General features: G+C 45.5%; 7 non-coding genes across 7 annotated transcripts; 1 reads left to right on the forward strand and 6 right to left on the reverse strand.

Annotated features, from left to right (window-relative positions):
- Positions 1–78: 78 nt before the first annotated feature.
- Positions 79–151, reverse strand: trnak-cuu. The gene has a single exon. It is a non-coding gene; the product is annotated as a tRNA-Lys (tRNA).
- A 433-nt stretch (positions 152–584) lies between these two features.
- On the reverse strand, positions 585–657 carry trnak-cuu. Its single transcript has one exon. It is a non-coding gene; the product is annotated as a tRNA-Lys (tRNA).
- Positions 658–1,598: 941 nt separating this feature from the next.
- trnak-cuu lies at positions 1,599–1,671 on the reverse strand. Its single transcript has one exon. It is a non-coding gene; the product is annotated as a tRNA-Lys (tRNA).
- Positions 1,672–2,612: 941 nt separating this feature from the next.
- On the reverse strand, positions 2,613–2,685 carry trnak-cuu. Its single transcript has one exon. It is a non-coding gene; the product is annotated as a tRNA-Lys (tRNA).
- A 433-nt stretch (positions 2,686–3,118) lies between these two features.
- trnak-cuu lies at positions 3,119–3,191 on the reverse strand. The gene has a single exon. It is a non-coding gene; the product is annotated as a tRNA-Lys (tRNA).
- Positions 3,192–4,132: 941 nt separating this feature from the next.
- On the reverse strand, positions 4,133–4,205 carry trnak-cuu. The gene has a single exon. It is a non-coding gene; the product is annotated as a tRNA-Lys (tRNA).
- A 13,600-nt stretch (positions 4,206–17,805) lies between these two features.
- On the forward strand, positions 17,806–17,899 carry trnai-uau. The gene is made up of 2 exons: positions 17,806–17,843; positions 17,864–17,899. It is a non-coding gene; the product is annotated as a tRNA-Ile (tRNA).
- Positions 17,900–19,014: the final 1,115 nt, after the last annotated feature.

The raw sequence follows: 19,014 nt of genomic DNA on the forward strand, positions 1-19,014 counted from the left end.
CAGGATCGCAAGCCTGCTCGAAAATCCAAGCGGTTGGCTGTTCGCGAAGTGAGTTGGTACTTTGGCAGAGAAAATAATCACCCAACGTGGGGCTCGAACCCACGACCCTGAGATTAAGAGTCTCATGCTCTACCGACTGAGCTAGCCAGGTACCTCAGTGGTAATCTTGTATTGGTCCGAATATCGTACAGCTCCGTTTGTGCAAAATATGGTGATCAGTGAGAGTGTTGTTAATGGATACTGTGGTGTAATCTGTGAGAGTGTTGTACTTATACAGCAGTATACAGCAATTAGATGACAAGGTTGTGCGTTCAAGCTCCACCAGGAGCAAGTATTCTTCTTGAACCCTCTCCCTGTCTATTTCTTGTCCAGAAAAGGAGCATTTATTCAATCTATTTCATAAGTAATTGGTATGTCATTGAGATAACAGGTCAGACTACAGGCACAGCTACGATTCAAATCCATAGTCTTCTGCATTACCAGCAATGCCTGACACATCAGCAATGCAGGATGGCAAGCCTGCTCGAAAATCCAAGCGGTTGGCTTTTCGCAAAGTGAGTTGGTACATCGGCTGAGAAAATAATCACCGAACGTGGGGCTCGAACCCACGACCCTGAGATTAAGAGTCTCATGCTCTACCGACTGAGCTAGCCAGGTACCTGAATGGCAATATTGTATTGGTCCGAATATCGTACAGCTCCGTTTGTGCAAAATATGGTGATCAGTGAGAGTGTTGTTAATGGATACTGTGGTGTAATCTGTGAGCGTGTTGTACTTTTACAGCAGTATACAGCAATTAGATGACAAGGTTGTGCGTTCAAGCTCCACCAGGAGCAAGTATTCTTCTTGAACCCTCTCCCTGTCTATTTCTTGTCCAGAAAAGGAGCATTTATTCAATCTATTTCATAAGTAATTGGTATGTCATTGAGATAACAGGTCAGACTACAGGCACAGCTACGATTCAAGTCCATAGTCTTCTGTATCACCAGCTATGCCTGACACGTCAGCAATGCAAGGTGGCAAGCCTGCTCGAAAGTCCAGGTGAATGGCTGTTTGCAAAGTGAGTTGGTGATTCGGCTCAGACAAGAATCACCCCATTTGTGGTATCGACCCTACGATTCTGAGGTTAAGAGGCTCATGCTCAAATGTCTGAGCTTGCCAGGCAGGTCAATTGTAGTACTGACTTGGACTGAATATCGTACAGATCTGTTGGTGCAAAATATGGTGATCAGTAAGCATGCTTTGCATAGCTCCTGTGGTTCAGTCGGTTTGCGCCTGGTACTTATACAGCAGTATGCAGCGCAGCAATTGCCGAGGTTGTGGGTTTGAGCCTCCCCAGGAGCAACTTCTTTTCTTGAACCCTCTGCCTGTCTATTTCTTGTCCAGAAAAAGAGGATTTATTCAATCTATTTCATAAGTAATTGGTAAGTCATTGCGATAACAGGTCAGAGTGCAGGGACAGCTACTATTCAAAAGTATAGTCTTCTGCATTACCAGCAATGCCTGACACATCAGCAATGCAGGATGGCAAGCCTGCTCGAAAATCCAAGCAGTTGGCTGTTCGCGAAGTGAGTTGGTACTTTGGCAGAGAAAATAATCACCCAACGTGGGGCTCGAACCCACGACCCTGAGATTAAGAGTCTCATGCTCTACCGACTGAGCTAGCCAGGTCCCTCGATGGTAATCTTGTATTGGTCCGAATATCGTACAGCTCCGTTTGTGCAAAATATGGTGATCAGTGTGAGTGTTGTTAATGGATACTGTGGTGTAATCTGTGAGCGTGTTGTACTTATACAGCAGTATACAGCAATTAGATGACAAGGTTGTGCGTTCAAGCTCCACCAGGAGCAAGTATTCTTCTTGAACCCTCTCCCTGTCTATTTCTTGTCCAGAAAAGGAGCATTTATTCAATCTATTTCATAAGTAATTGGTATGTCATTGAGATAACAGGTCAGACTACAGGCACAGCTACGATTCAAGTCCATAGTCTTCTGCATTACCAGCAATGCCTGACACATCAGCAATGCAGGATGGCAAGCCTGCTCGAAAATCCAAGCGGTTGGCTTTTCGCGAAGTGAGTTGGTACTTCGGCTCAGACAAGAATCACCCCATTTGTGGTATCGACCCTACGATTCTGAGGTTAAGAGGCTCATGCTCAAATGTCTGAGCTTGCCAGGCAGGTCAATTGTAGTACTGACTTGGACTGAATATCGTACAGATCTGTTGGTGCAAAATATGGTGATCAGTAAGCATGCTTTGCATAGCTCCTGTGGTTCAGTCGGTTTGCGCCTGGTACTTATACAGCAGTATGCAGCGCAGCAAATGCCGAGGTTGTGGGTTTGAGCCTCCCCAGGAGCAACTTCTTTTCTTGAACCCTCTGCCTGTCTATTTCTTGTCCAGAAAAAGAGGATTTATTCAATCTATTTCATAATTAATTGGTAAGTCATTGCGATAACAGGTCAGAGTGCAGGGACAGCTACTAATCAAAAGTATAGTCTTCTGCATTACCAGCAATGCCTGACACATCAGCAATGCAGGATGGCAAGCCTGCTCGAAAATCCAAGCGGTTGGCTGTTCGCGAAGTGAGTTGGTACTTTGGCAGAGAAAATAATCACCCAACGTGGGGCTCGAACCCACGACCCTGAGATTAAGAGTCTCATGCTCCACCGACTGAGCTAGCCAGGTACCTCAATGGTAATCTTGTATTGGTCCGAATATCATACAGCTCCGTTTGTGCAAAATATGGTGATCAGTGAGAGTGTTGTTAATGGATACTGTGGTGTAATCTGTGAGCGTGTTGTACTTATACAGCAGTATACAGCAATTAGATGACAAGGTTGTGCGTTCAAGCTCCACCAGGAGCAAGTATTCTTCTTGAACCCTCTCCCTGTCTATTTCTTGTCCAGAAAAGGAGCATTTATTCAATCTATTTCATAAGTAATTGGTATGTAATTGAGATAACAGATCAGACTACAGGCACAGCTACGATTCAAGTCCATAGTCTTCTGCATTACCAGCAATGCCTGACACATCAGCAATGCAGGATGGCAAGCCTGCTCGAAAATCCAAGCGGTTGGCTTTTCGCGAAGTGAGTTGGTACATCGGCTGAGAAAATAATCACCCAACGTGGGGCTCGAACCCACGACCCTGAGATTAAGAGTCTCATGCTCTACCGACTGAGCTAGCCAGGTACCTCAATGGTAATCTTGTATTGGTCCGAATATCGTACAGCTCAGTTTGTGCAAAATATGGTGATCAGTGAGAGTGTTGTTAATGGATACTGTGGTGTAATCTGTGAGCGTGTTGTACTTATACAGCAGTATACAGCAATTAGATGACAAGGTTGTGCGTTCAAGCTCCACCAGGAGCAAGTATTCTTCTTGAACCCTCTCCCTGTCTATTTCTTGTCCAGAAAAGGAGCATTTATTCAATCTATTTCATAAGTAATTGATATGTCATTGAGATAACAGGTCAGACTACAGGCACAGCTACGATTCAAGTCCATAGTCTTCTGTATCACCAGCTATGCCTGACACGTCAGCAATGCAAGGTGGCAAGCCTGCTCGAAAGTCCAGGTGAATGGCTGTTTGCAAAGTGAGTTGGTGCTACGGCTCAGACAAGAATCACCCCATTTGTGGTATCGACCCTACGATTCTGAGGTTAAGAGGCTCATGCTCAAATGTCTGAGCTTGCCAGGCAGGTCAATTGTAGTACTGACTTGGACTGAATATCGTACAGATCTGTTGGTGCAAAATATGGTGATCAGTAAGCATGCTTTTCATAGCTCCTGTGGTTCAGTCGGTTTGCGCCTGGTACTTATACAGCAGTATGCAGCGCAGCAAATGCCGAGGTTGTGGGTTTGAGCCTCCCCAGGAGCAACTTCTTTTCTTGAACCCTCTGCCTGTCTATTTCTTGTCCAGAAAAAGAGGATTTATTCAATCTATTTCATAATTAATTGGTAAGTCATTGCGATAACAGGTCAGAGTGCAGGGACAGCTACTAATCAAAAGTATAGTCTTCTGCATTACCAGCAATGCCTGACACATCAGCAATGCAGGATGGCAAGCCTGCTCGAAAATCCAAGCGGTTGGCTGTTCGCGAAGTGAGTTGGTACTTTGGCAGAGAAAATAATCACCCAACGTGGGGCTCGAACCCACGACCCTGAGATTAAGAGTCTCATGCTCCACCGACTGAGCTAGCCAGGTACCTCAATGGTAATCTTGTATTGGTCCGAATATCATACAGCTCCGTTTGTGCAAAATATGGTGATCAGTGAGAGTGTTGTTAATGGATACTGTGGTGTAATCTGTGAGCGTGTTGTACTTATACAGCAGTATACAGCAATTAGATGACAAGGTTGTGCGTTCAAGCTCCACCAGGAGCAAGTATTCTTCTTGAACCCTCTCCCTGTCTATTTCTTGTCCAGAAAAGGAGCATTTATTCAATCTATTTCATAAGTAAATAGGTATGTAATTGAGAAAACAGGTCAGACTACAGGCACAGCTACGATTCCGAAGCCGAAACTTGGTGAGCGTAGGTTTGGCATAATGGGCAGTTGGCCCCGAACAAGATGGCGTATAGACCTCAACGGTTTTTGAGTTATGGCCATTTTTCTGGGATTAAAGGTCCAAAATGGAAATAGAGAAATTATTTTTCCACTTTACGTCAAAGTCAAGGAGCCTTCGGTTTCAATAAAAAAAGAACCAGCCATTTATCTGTTGTCATTGAAGACAAATCGTACAATGACAAATTGGTGACGTTCACAAATAGGCGTTTCTTTTTTTCAACAGTTACAGATCCAGTTGCAGGGTGTTCATACGAATCTTTTTAAAGTTTGCTGCGGAGCTCTGCGAGACTTCTGTGATTTTCTATGATTTTCTGAAATAACACACACTCACTAAACCCTCTGTAAATAACTCAGTTCTTAACGTAAAGACTTATAACTCAGGATTCTGTAAAGGCATACCCCAATCAGGATATGAGTTTATTTATAGCTTCCTGTGCCAACCGGAAGTGCCTTAAATGGTGTCATAGTCGCTGTTTCCAAGGGTTAAAAAGGTCAGATCTTTCCAAAACTTCATATGTGTGATTAGGCAACCCCCATAAATTGTAAGTCAGTCATTTCTCCCAACAGATGTCAAAGAAAAGCTCTCACACACACACACAGCAAGGATGGAGTGACAAAGTGCGGTGCTTAAAGACACAGAGAGCAGGCAATGGCATTACCATAATACCTAGGCCGCGCCTTGTTCAACGAGATATCCCGCTTGACCGTAGCTTGCTCGGTCTAGGCGCAGCGACCATTAGAAAAGTAGGCCCAAAATGAAGCCTGCCCCACAACGTCATTTGATTTTGGGTGACAGTGAGAGAACCGTTAGGGTGAGAAGAAAGATTCCACCACAGGAATGTTCCTAAGGTCCTCCCGATCTGTGCAAGCCTAACCTTGACCGTGTGGCATTAACCCTTAACAGTAAAAAGAAGGTGTTTACATCAAACAGTTTGCATTGACTTCTCTCCCCAAAGGAATACATTGCCTGCACCCCTAAATTCAACCTGAAGCCTATATGGGTTATCAATGCCGTATGAACCTGTCTTCGGTAACAGTCCATCAGGCCACTATGAGGTCTACCTGTGTTGATTCTAAGCTTCCTGGACCAACCGGAAGTGGTTAAAATCACCCTAAAAGTGTATATCCATACCCTGCCTGCAGTTTGATAGACATAGTGCATTCAACCCTGTGTAAATCAGTCAATTCTTAACGTAAAGACTTAAAACTCAGGATTCTGTAAAAGCATACCCTAATGAGGATGTGTGTTTACTTATAGCTTCCTGTGCCAACCGGAAGTGCCACAATTGGTGTCTCAGGGGCTGTTTCGAAGGGTTAAAAAAGTCAGATCTGTCCAAAACTTCATATGTGTGATTAGGCAACCCCCATGAACTGTAAATCGGTCATTTTTCCCATAACATTTCAAAGGAAAACTACAGTGCCTTGCGAAAGTATTCGGCCCCCTTTAACTTTGCGACCTTTTGCCACATTTCAGGCTTCAAACATAAAGATATAAAACTGTATTTTTTTGTGAAGAATCAACAACAAGTGGGACACAATCATGAAGTGGAACGACATTTATTGGATATTTCAAACTTTTTTAACAAATCAAAAACTGAAAAATTGGGCGTGCAAAATTATTCAGCCCCTTTACTTTCAGTGCAGCAAACTCTCTCCAGAAGTTCAGTGAGGATCTCTGAATGATCCAATGTTGACCTAAATGACTAATGATGATAAATACAATCCACCTGTGTGTAATCAAGTCTCCGTATAAATGCACCTGCACTGTGATAGTCTCAGAGGTCCGTTAAAAGCGCAGAGAGCATCATGAAGAACAAGGAACACACCAGGCAGGTCCGAGATACTGTTGTGAAGAAGTTTAAAGCCGGATTTGGATACAAAAAGATTTCCCAAGCTTTAAACATCCCAAGGAGCACTGTGCAAGCGATAATATTGAAATGGAAGGAGTATCAGACCACTGCAAATCTACCAAGACCTGGCCGTCCCTCTAAACTTTCAGCTCATACAAGGAGAAGACTGATCAGAGATGCAGCCAAGAGGCCCATGATCACTCTGGATGAACTGTAGAGATCTACAGCTGAGGTGGGAGACTCTGTCCATAGGACAACAATCAGTCGTATATTGCACAAATCTGGCCTTTATGGAAGAGTGGCAAGAAGAAAGCCATTTCTTAAAGATATCCATAAAAAGTGTCGTTTAAAGTTTGCCACAAGCCACCTGGGAGACACACCAAACATGTGGAATAAGGTGATCTGGTCAGATGAAACCAAAATTGAACTTTTTGGCAACAATGCAAAACGTTATGTTTGGCGTAAAAGCAAAACAGCTGAACACACCATCCCCACTGTCAAACATGGTGGTGGCAGCATCATGGTTGGGCCTGCTTTTCTTCAACAGGGACAGGGAAGATGGTTAAAATTGATGGGAAGATGGATGGAGCCAAATACAGGACCATTCTGGAAGAAAACCTGATGGAGTCTGCAAAAGACCTGAGACTGGGATGGAGATTTGTCTTCCAACAAGACAATGATCCAAAACATAAAGCAAAATCTACAATGGAATGGTTCAAAAATAAACATATCCAGGTGTTAGAATGGCCAAGTCAAAGTCCAGACCTGAATCCAATCGAGAATCTGTGGAAAGAACTGAAAACTGCTGTTCACAAATGCTCTCCATCCAACCTCACTGAGCTCGAGCTGTTTTGCAAGAAGGAATGGGAAAAAAATTCAGTCTCTCGATGTGCAAAACTGATAGAGACATACCCCAAGCGACTTACAGCTGTAATCGCAGCAAAAGTTGGCGCTACAAAGTATTAACTTAAGGGGGCTGAATAATTTTGCACGCCCAATTTTTCAGTTTTTGATTTGTTAAAAAAGTTTGAAATATCCAATAAATGTCGTTCCACTTCATGATTGTGTCCCACTTGTTGTTGATTCTTCACAAAAAAATACAGTTTTATATCTTTATGTTTGAAGCCTGAAATGTGGCAAAAGGTCGCAAAGTTCAAGGGGGCCGAATACTTTCGCAAGGCACTGTAAATCACACTAAAACACAACTTGGAAGGAGGGACGTATTGGGGTGCGTAGAGACAGACAGTGGCTGCAATAGTTAGCTTTGTTCGAGCTAAAAAAAGAACCGTCAGACCTAGAGTTCCGAAACTTTAGAAACCTGTTCTAGATCTCCGGTCGATAGTGCGTGGTGAGTTAGGTGGCTCTAGAAGGTTCTCGGACCGAGAAACAGCCTCGTACATTTGCAATGACTTCAATTCATTTTGACCATTACGAAAATGACGACATTTAGAAAAGTCTCAGAGACGCAAGGATGCATTGAAACCGGCTCGGCCCATAGAGACGGACCCCAACGTTTCTGTCCGATAGCTCATTCAAGGACCCCGTAGCATGGCATGTAAAAAAGTGGATTTTCAGCACCAATTAGGGTTTTGCTCGGGCACCGAAGGACCTATCGAGACGAAACTCGGGATTCGGGGTCGCCTCACATAGGCCTTCACATAATGTCCGAACTGGACCCGCAGCTAGAACGTAACTACGTGTTTTATGGTTTTTTTTATGGTTTGAACCGAAGGCGTTGTGAATTTTGGGCCAACTCTGAAGTATGTAATAGTTGGCTACTAAACGAGTTGGAAAAAGTGGGTTTGGTGTCAGTTTGTATCAGTTTGGTGTCAGAATGATATCTAATTGACTGAAAAACTATTGTCCTCTTGACTCTTGTCCATTTGCAATATGTTTAAACAGTGAGGTACCATCACCAAAGTGACATTCTGAAATCTATCCTAACGAGCGATTGAGATGAACCAGAATCACTGCAAAGCCATCCCGAGTTCATCGGGCCAGTCAATTTCACATTCCTGCAGGATTTTTATAGCATGACAAATTCGTGATGGTACTTGCCCATTAAAACATATTGCAAATGCACAGTGACTTTGAAAAAGTAAGAAAACATAAACAAATGGACATAATGAAATCACCATATTTAAATTTTTGGGTTACCAGTTGCACAACAATGCACGTGCATTTGCAATATGATTCTATAGTGAAAAAACATCACCAAATGGACATTCTGAAATCAACCCTAACGAGCAATTGAGATCAACCAGAATCACTGCCCAGCCATCCCGAGTTCATCGGGCCAGTCAATTTCGCATTCCTGCAGGATCTTTATAGCATGACAAATTCGTGATGGTACTTGCCCATTAAAACATATTGCAAATGCACAGTGGCTTTGAAAAAGTAAGAAAACATAAACAAATGGACATAATGAAATCACCATATTTTTATTTTTGGGTTACCAGTTGCACAACGTGCATTTGCAATATGATTCTATAGTGAAAAAACATCACCAAATGGACATTCTGAAATTGTCATGTACTGTCATGTTGTGTCTTGTCTCTGTCCTTTCCCTTCACCCTGTCTCCCTCTGCTGGTCGTTGTTAGGTTACCTTTTCTCCCCCGCTTTCCCCCAGCTGTTCCTTGTCTCCTCTTGACTACCTCGTCACCCCTTCTCCCACCTGTTCCCCTTTTCCCTCTGATTAGTCCCCTATATCTCTCTCTGTTTTTGTTCCTGTCCTTGTCGGATTCTTGTTTGTTGTGTTTCATGCCTGAACCAGACTGTCGTCATGTTTGCTGTAACCTTGTCTTGTCCTGTCGGAATCTGCCGGTCCGTCTGAGCCTACCTATGTTTGGTAATTAAAGAAGCTCTGTTTAAGTTAATTCGCTTTTGGGTCCTCATTCACTCACCGTAACAGAAGAATCCGACCAAGAATGGACCCAGCGACTTCGGATCCTCTCCACTCAGCCGTCGGGATCCAGGGAGCGATGCTAGGCAGACACGAGCAGGAAGTGTCTGCTGCTCGACATGCCGTTGAGACCCTGGCCACCCAAGTCTCCAACCTCACAGAACAGGTTCACCATCTCCGCCTCGATCCACCGGCCACTTCCAGGGCTTTCGAATCTCCGGAGCCCAGAATCAATAACCCGCCGTGTTACTCTGGGGAGCCCACTGAATGCCGCTCGTTCCTCACCCAGTGTGATATTGTGTTTTCTCTCCAGCCCAACACTTACTCCAGGAGCACTGCTCGTGTCGCCTACGTCATATCTCTCCTTATTGGACGGGCTCGTGAGTGGGGCACGGCAATCTGGGAGGCAAGGGCTGAGTGTACTAACCAGTATCAGGACTTTAAGGAGGAGATGATACGGGTTTTTGATCGATCTGTTTTTGGGGAGGAGGCTTCCAGGGCCCTGTCTTCCCTATGTCAAGGCAATCGATCCATAACAGACTACTCTATTGAGTTTCGCACTCTTGCTGTCTCCAGTGGCTGGAACGAGCCGGCCTTGCTCGCTCGTCTTCTGGAGGGTCTCCGCGCAGAGGTAAAGGATGAGATTCTCTCCCGGGAGGTTCCTTCCAGCGTGGATTCCTTGATTGAACTCGCTATTCGCATTGAGCGACGGGTTGATCTTTGTCACCGAGCTCGTGGAGAGGAGCTCGCGCTCTCCGTCGCCCCCCTCTCCGCATCACTACCATCTTCCTCTGCCGGCTCGGGTGCTGAGCCCATGCAGCTGGGAGGTATCCGCATCTCGACTAAGGAGAGGGAACGGAGAATCACCAACCGCCTCTGTCTCTATTGCGGTTCCGCTGGTCATTTTGTCACTTCATGTCCAGTAAAAGGCCAGAGCTCGTCAGTAAGCGGAGGGCTACTGGTGAGCGCTACTACTCCTGTCTCTCCTTCAAGATCCTGCACTACCTTGTCGGTCCATCTACGCTGGACCGGTTCGTCAGCTTCCTGCAGTGCCTTAATAGACTCTGGGGCGGAGGGCTGTTTTATGGACGAGACCTGGGCTCGGGAACATGACATTCCTCTCAGACAGTTAAAGGAGCCCACGGCCTTGTTCGCCCTGGATGGTAGTCCTCTCCCCAGGATTCAGCGTGAGACGCTACCTTTAACCCTCACTGTTTCTGGTAATCATAGCAAAACCATTTCTTTTTTAATTTTTCGTTCACCTTTTACACCTGTTGTTTTGGGCCATCCCTGGCTAGTTTGTCATAATCCTTCCATTAATTGGTCTAGTAATTCTATCCTCTCCTGGAACGTCTCTTGTCATGTGAAATGTTTAATGTCTGCTATCCCTCCTGTTTCCTCTGTCTCTTCTTCACAGGAGGAGCCTGGTGATTTGACAGGGGTGCCGGAGGAATATCACGATCTGCGCACGGTGTTCAGTCGGTCCAGGGCCACCTCTCTTCCTCCACACCGGTCGTATGATTGTAGTATTGATCTCCTTCCGGGAACCACCCCCCCCCCCGGGGTAGACTATACTCTCTGTCGGCTCCCGAACGTAAGGCTCTCGAAGATTATTTGTCTGTAGCTCTTGACGCCGGTACCATAGTCCCCTCCTCCTCTCCCGCCGGAGCGGGGGTTTTTTTTGTCAAGAAGAAGGACGGGTCTCTGCGCCCCTGCATAGATTATCGAGGGCTGAATGACATAACAGTGAAGAATCGTTATCCGCTTCCTCTTATGTCTTCAGCCTTCGAGATCCTGCAGGGAGCCAGGTTTTTCACTAAGTTGGACCTTCGTAACGCTTACCATCTCGTGCGCATCAGGGAGGGGGACGAGTGGAAGACGGCGTTTAACACTCCGTTAGGGCACTTTGAATACCGGGTTCTTCCTTTCGGCCTTGCTAACGCTCCAGCTGTCTTTCAGGCATTAGTCAATGATGTCCTGAGAGACATGCTGAACATCTTTGTTTTCGTTTACCGTGACGATATCCTGATTTTTTCACCGTCACTCCAGATTCATGTTCAGCACGTTCGACGTGTCCTCCAGCGCCTTTTAGAGAATTGTCTTTTTGTGAAGGCTGAGAAGTGCACTTTTCATGCCTCCTCCGTCACATTTCTCGGTTCTGTTATTTCCGCTGAAGGCATTAAGATGGATCCCGCTAAGGTCCAAGCTGTCATTGATTGGCCCGTCCCTAAGTCACGCGTCGAGCTGCAGCGCTTTCTCGGCTTTGCGAACTTCTATCGTCGTTTCATCCGTAATTTCGGTCAGGTGGCAGCTCCTCTCACAGCCCTTACTTCTGTCAAGACGTGCTTTAAGTGGTCCGTTTCCGCCCAGGGAGCTTTTGATCTCCTCAAGAATCGTTTTACATCCGCTCCTATCCTTGTTACACCTGACGTCTCTAGACAGTTCGTTGTCGAGGTTGACGCGTCAGAGGTGGGCGTGGGAGCCATTCTTTCTCAGCGCTCCCTCTCTGACGACAAGGTCCACCCATGCGCGTATTTTTCTCATCGCCTGTCGCCGTCGGAACGTAACTATGATGTGGGTAACCGCGAACTGCTCGCCATCCGGTTAGCCCTAGGCGAATGGCGACAGTGGTTGGAGGGGGCGACCGTTCCTTTTGTCGTTTGGACTGACCATAGGAACCTTGAGTACATCCGTTCTGCCAAACGACTTAATGCGCGTCAGGCGCGTTGGGCGCTGTTTTTCGCTCGTTTCGAGTTCGTGATTTCTTATCGTCCGGGCTCTAAGAACACCAAGCCTGATGCTTTGTCTCGTCTCTTCAGTTCTTCAGTAGCCTCCACTGACCCCGAGGGGATTCTCCCTGAGGGGCGTGTTGTCGGGTTGACTGTCTGGGGAATTGAGAGGCAGGTAAAGCAAGCGCTCACTCACACTCCGTCGCCGCGCGCTTGTCCTAGGAACCTTCTTTTCGTTCCCGTTCCTACTCGTCTGGCCGTTCTTCAGTGGGCTCACTCTGCCAAGTTAGCCGGCCACCCTGGCGTTCGGGGTACGCTTGCTTCCATTCGCCAGCGTTTTTGGTGGCCCACCCGGGAGCATGACACGCGTCGTTTCGTGGCTGCTTGTTCGGTCTGCGCGCAGACTAAGTCCGGTAACTCTCCTCCTGCCGGCCGTCTCAGGCCGCTTCCTATTCCCTCTCGACCGTGGTCTCACATCGCCTTAGATTTTGTCACCGGACTGCCTTCGTCAGCGGGGAAGACTGTTATTCTTACGGTTGTCGATAGGTTCTCTAAGGCGGCTCATTTCATTCCCCTTGCTAAGCTTCCTTCTGCTAAAGAGACGGCACAAATCATCATCGAGAATGTTTTCAGAATTCATGGCCTTCCGTCAGACGTCGTTTCGGACAGAGGTCCGCAATTCACGTCTCAATTTTGGAGGGAGTTTTGTCGTTTGATTGGGGCTTCCGTCAGTCTCTCTTCCGGCTTTCACCCCCAGTCTAACGGTCAAGCAGAACGGGCCAATCAGACTATTGGTCGCATCTTACGCAGTCTTTCTTTTCGCAACCCTGCGTCTTGGTCAGAACAGCTCCCCTGGGCAGAATACGCCCACAACTCGCTTCCTTCGTCTGCGACCGGGCTATCTCCTTTTCAGAGTAGCCTCGGGTACCAGCCTCCGCTGTTCTCATCTCAGTTCGCCGAGTCCAGCGTCCCCTCCGCTCAGGCTTTTGTCCAACGTTGCGAGCGCACCTGGAAGAGGGTCAGGTCTGCACTTTGCCGTTATAGGACGCAGACTGTGAGGGCTGCTAATAAGCGTAGAACTAAGAGTCCTAGATATTGTCGCGGTCAGAGAGTTTGGCTCTCCACTCAGAACCTTCCCCTTAAGACGGCTTCTCGCAAGTTGACCCCGCGGTTCATTGGTCCGTTCCGTATTTCTCGGGTCATTAATCCTGTCGCAGTTCGACTTCTTCTTCCGCGTTACCTTCGTCGCGTCCACCCGGTCTTCCATGTCTCCTGCATCAAGCCCGTCCTTCGCGCCCCCGCTCGTCTTCCCCCCCCCCCCCCATCCTTATCGAGGGCGCACCCATCTACAGGGTCCGTAGAATTTTGGACATGCGTCCTCGGGGCCGTGGTCACCAGTACCTCGTAGATTGGGAGGGGTACGGTCCTGAGGAGAGGAGTTGGGTTCCCTCTCGGGACGTGCTGGACCGTGCGCTGATCGAGGATTTCCTCCGTTGCCGCCAGGTTTCCTCCTCGAGTGCGCCAGGAGGCGCTCGGTGAGTGGGGGGGTACTGTCATGTACTGTCATGTTGTGTCTTGTCTCTGTCCTTTCCCTTCACCCTGTCTCCCTCTGCTGGTCGTTGTTAGGTTACCTTTTCTCCCCCGCTTTCCCCCAGCTGTTCCTTGTCTCCTCTTGACTACCTCGTCACCCCTTCTCCCACCTGTTCCCCTTTTCCCTCTGATTAGTCCCCTATATCTCTCTCTGTTTTTGTTCCTGTCCTTGTCGGATTCTTGTTTGTTGTGTTTCATGCCTGAACCAGACTGTCGTCATGTTTGCTGTAACCTTGTCTTGTCCTGTCGGAATCTGCCGGTCCGTCTGAGCCTACCTATGTTTGGTAATTAAAGAAGCTCTGTTTAAGTTAATTCGCTTTTGGGTACTCATTCACTCACCGTAACAGAAATCAACCCTAACGAGCAATTGAGATCAACCAGAATCACTGCCCAGCCATCCCGAGTTCATCGGGCCAGTCAATTTCGCATTCCTGCAGGATCTTTATAGCATGACAAATTCGTGATGGTACTTGCCCATTAAAACATATTGCAAATGCACAGTGACTTTGAAAAAGTAAGAAAACATAAACAAATGGACATAATGAAATCACCATATTTAAATTTTTGGGTTACCAGTTGCACAACAATGCACGTGCATTTGCAATATGATTCTATAGTGAAAAAACATCACCAAAGTGATATTCTGAAATCAACCCTAACGAGCGATTGAGATGAACCAGAATCACTGCCCAGCCATCCCGAGTTCATCGGGCCAGTCAATTTCACATTTCTGCAGGATTTTTATAGCATGACAAATTCGTGATGGTAAATGCCCATTGAAACATATTGCAAATGCACGTGCATTTGCAATATGATTCAATGGTGAAAAAACATCACCAAATGGACATGATGAAATCAACACAACAAGTGATGGAAATGAACAACTATCACTGCCCGGCCATCCCGAGTTCATCAGTTCAGTCAATTTTGGCCCCCAAAAAATTGACTTTTGACTTCCTATGAAATCATATTGCAAATGGACAAATCATATTCCTTATGCACAAGTAAAAAAACATTTTGATAATAACATTTTACAAAAGTAAATTCATACAGTTCTTACACATGATTAATTGACTTAAAATCAAAACAATTTCGAAAAACGGTCCAGAAAGCAGTTTTTTTACGAGGGTGATACGTTTTTTTTTTTAAAGTTCACATTTTCGACTTTTGACTTCCTATTAAATCATATTGCAAATGGACAAAACATATGCCTTATGCACAAGTAAAAATTTAAAAAAAAATTCTGATAATAAAATACGACTAAAGTATGTTGATACAGTTCTTATACGTGTGTAATTGACACAAAATTCAAAAGAATTTTGAAAAACGGTCCAGAAAGCACTTTTTTAAGGGTGTGTGAAGTTTTTTATAAAATTTTGACATTTTTTACTTTTGACTTTTGACTTCCTATTAAATCATATTCCAAATGGAGAAAACATATGCCTTATGCGCATGTAATTAAAAAAATAATAATTATGATAATAAAATTGGACAAAAGTATTTTCATACAGTTCTTACACATGTGTAATTGACAAAAAAAATCAAAAGAATTTCGAAAAACGGTCCAGAAAGCACTTTTTTAAGGGGTGATACGTTTTTGACAAAAAAATCATTTTTTAAAAATGTTGCTTTTGGATGTTGACTTGGGTTGCATTTCCAATATGAAAAACCCCGGTGGAGCGCACTCGCCCCCTGTTGGATTTTTGAAGTGTTACAACTGGCAGTTGCCATCAACTTTGCACGAATCAACGCCACATTGGGTGATATTGGACATCATGTATATGGTTTGTCCAATGCCAATGTTTTGCCATTCATTTTTGTCCATTTCAGGGGGGTATTCCCTTACATAAGTAATTGGTATGTCATTGCGATAACAGGTCAGAGTGCAGGGACAGCTACTATTCAAATGTATAGTCTTCTGCATTTACCAGCAATGCCTGACACATCAGCAATGCAGGATGGCAAGCCTGCTCGAAAATCCAAGCGGTTGGCGAAGTGAGTTGGTACTTCGGCAGAGAAAATACTCGCCCAACGTGGGGCTCAACCCACGGCCCTGAGATTAAGAGTCTCATGCTCTACCGACTGAGCTAGCCAGGTATCTCAATGATAATATTGTATTGGTCCGAATATCGTACAGCTCCGTGAGAGTGTTGTTAATGGATCCTGTGGTGCAATCCGTGAGCGTGTTGTACTTATACAGCAGTATACAGCAATTAGATGACAAGGGTATGACTTCAAGCCCCACCAGGAGCAAGTATTCTTCTTGAACCCTCTCCCTGTCTATTTCTTCTCCAGAAAAGGAGCATTTTATTCCATCCATTTCGGAGGACGTTTCATAGCTAATAGGTATGTCATTGAGATAAAAGGTCAGAGTGCAGGCACAGCTAGGATTCAAATCCATAGTCTTCTGAATCACCAGCTATGCCTGACACGTCAGCAATGCAGGGTGGCAAGCCTGCTCGAAAGTCCAAGCGGAGGGCTGTTTGCGAAGTGAGTTGTTGCTTCAGCAGAGAAAAGAATTGAACAACATGGGGTCTTATCGTGGGTGCCATATTCCTGATACAGCACGTTCTACCTGAGTATGCGGAGAGTGGTAAATTGACCCATGGTTTAGACGATGAGGATTTTGTTCCAAAACAAGCATAAGAGATCCCTAGATCTGGGTAGACAGGAAGTTAGTGTAGACTTTGGGAAGGATCTTTCAATGGAGTTTTATGTAGACCAAATGGGGTCTCTAACTCCATGGCAGTCTAGGACTCTGAGCCATTATGGTATATATTGGTGCAGGTCCCCATATTGATCGTGGACACAGGTCATAGCTCATATGGAGAGAGAGGGCTATATGAATCAACTCACCCAGAATGGAAGGAGGTGGAGTATAGTGAAGGTGAGAGTTTTTGACTGTAATCCGGAGAGAGGGATGTATTGCATAAAGATACGCCTTACCCTTTAAACAGTAATGAAGGAGGATCTAGGGTTGTGGTATGATGGATATGACCAGTTTTTGGTCGACACCCTAGTACGGTTCCGGGTAGAGGAGGTTATGCCAGTATGGTAAAGCTGTTCACGAAAGCAGGAATGCCAGATAATGACAGTTGCATTGATTTGCACTATTTATATCCACAGGTTCCTCCCTTTACAGTGACCGGAGGAGATTATTACCGTTTGACCCGGTACAGTACTCTTGGGAAATGATGTCAGGGCGAGGTTTTACCGGCAGATTGGACAGGATTATGCTGCCTTGTACATTTGAGAATGCCTTTCACACTCATTCAACACCAAGACATGAAGTTTAGCCAAACGGGAGGAAAAGAGCTACTCCATCTGGGTCTTTTGATGACAAAATGACTCTGGGTGACTCTGGGATGACTCTGATGACTCTGGGGTGGATACTTATCTTAATAATTGGTTTGATAGTACGTTTGTCTGTCTATTTCTTGTCCAGAAAAAGAGGATTTATTCAATCTATTTCATAAGTAATTGGTATGTCATTGAGATAAGAGGTCATAGTGCAGGGACAGCTACAATTCAAATGTATAGTCTTCTGCATTACCAGCAATGGCTGACACATCAGCAATGCAGGATGGCAAGCCTGCTCGAAAATCCAAGCGGATGGCTCTTTGCGAAGTGAGTTGGTATTTCGGCTCAAACCCACGACCCTGCGATTAAGAGTCTCACGCTCCATCGAATCAGCCAGACAGGACCCTCAATGGTAATATTGACTTGGTCCGAAAATCGTACAGCTCCGTTTGTGGAAATTGTGGTGATCAGTGAGAGTGTTGTTAGTGGATCCTGTGGTGCAGTCGGTTAGCGCGTGGTACGTATATAGCATTATGCAGCGAAGCAATGACGAGGATGTGAGTTCGAACCTCACCAGGAGCAAGTGCTTTTCTTGAACCCTCTGCCTGTCTATTTCTGACACATCAGCAATGCAGGATGGCAAGCCTGCTCGAAAATCCAAGCGGTTGGCTGTTTGCGAAGTGAGTTGGTACTTCGGCAGAGAAAATAATCGAACTACGCGGGGCTCAACCCACGGCCCTGAGATTAAGAGGCTCATGCTCTACCGACTGAGCTAGCCAGGTACATCAATTGTAGTACTGACTTGGACCGAATTTGTAGAGCTCAGTTTGTGCAAAATATGGTGATCAGTAAGCATGCTTTGCATAGCTCCTGTGGCGCAATCTGTTAGCGCGTGGTACTTATACAGCAGTATGCAGAGAAGCAATGCCGAGGTTGTGAGTTTGAGCCTCACCAGGAGCAAGTGCTTTTCTTGAACCCTCTACCTGTCTATTTCTTGTCCAGAAAAAGAGGATTTATTCAATCTATTTCATAAGTAACTGGTATGTCATTGAGATAACAGGTCAGAGTGCAGGGACAGCTACGATTCAAATGTATAGTCTTCTGCATTACCAGCAAGGCCTGACACATCAGCAATGCAGGATGGCAAGCCTGCTCGAAAATCCATGCGGTTTGCTGTTCGCGAAGTGAGTTGGTGCTTCGGCTCAGACAAGATTCACCCCTTTTATGGTATCGACCCTACTATTCTGAGGTTAAGAGTCTCATGCTCTACCAACTGAGCTAGCCAGGTATCTCAATGGTAATATTGTATTGGTCCAAATATCGTACAGCTCCGTTTGTGCAAAATATGGTGATCATAGAGAGTGTTGTTAATGGATACTGTGGTGCAATCTGTGAGCGTGTTGTACTTATACAGCAGTATACAGCAATTAGATGACAAGGTTGTGCGTTCAAGCTCCACCAGGAGCTAGTATTCTTCTTGAACACTCTCCCTGTCTATTTCTTGTCCAGAAAAGGAAAGGAGCATTTATTCAATCTATTTCATAAGTAATTGGTATGTCATTGAGATAACAGGTCAGAGTGCAGGCACAGCTAGGATTCAAATCCATAGTCTTCTGCATTACCAGCAATGCCTGACACATCAGCAATGCAGGATGGCAAGCCTGCTCGAAAATCCAAGCGGTTGGCTGTTTGCGAATTGAGTTGGTGCTTCGGCAGAGAAAACAATCACCCAACGTTTGGCCCGAACCCACGACCCTGAGGTTAAGAGTCTCATGCTCTACCTACTGAGCTAGCCAGGTACCTCAATAGTAATCTTGTATTGGTCCGAATATCGCACAGCTCCGTTTGTGCAAAATATTTGTGTTATTTGTGTTGTTAATGGATCCTGTGGTGCAATCGGTTAGTGTATTGTGCTTATACAGCAATATGCTGCAATTAGATGACAAGGTTGTGGGTTCAAGCTCCACCAGGAGCAAGTACTCTTCTTGAACCCTCTCCCTGTCTATTTCTTGTCCAGAAAAGTAGCATTTATTCAATCTATTTCATAAGTGATTGGTATGTCATTGAGATAACAG

This window comes from Oncorhynchus mykiss, chromosome 20 (genome assembly GCF_013265735.2).
Source record: "Oncorhynchus mykiss isolate Arlee chromosome 20, USDA_OmykA_1.1, whole genome shotgun sequence".
NCBI classification, from domain to species: domain Eukaryota; kingdom Metazoa; phylum Chordata; class Actinopteri; order Salmoniformes; family Salmonidae; genus Oncorhynchus; species Oncorhynchus mykiss.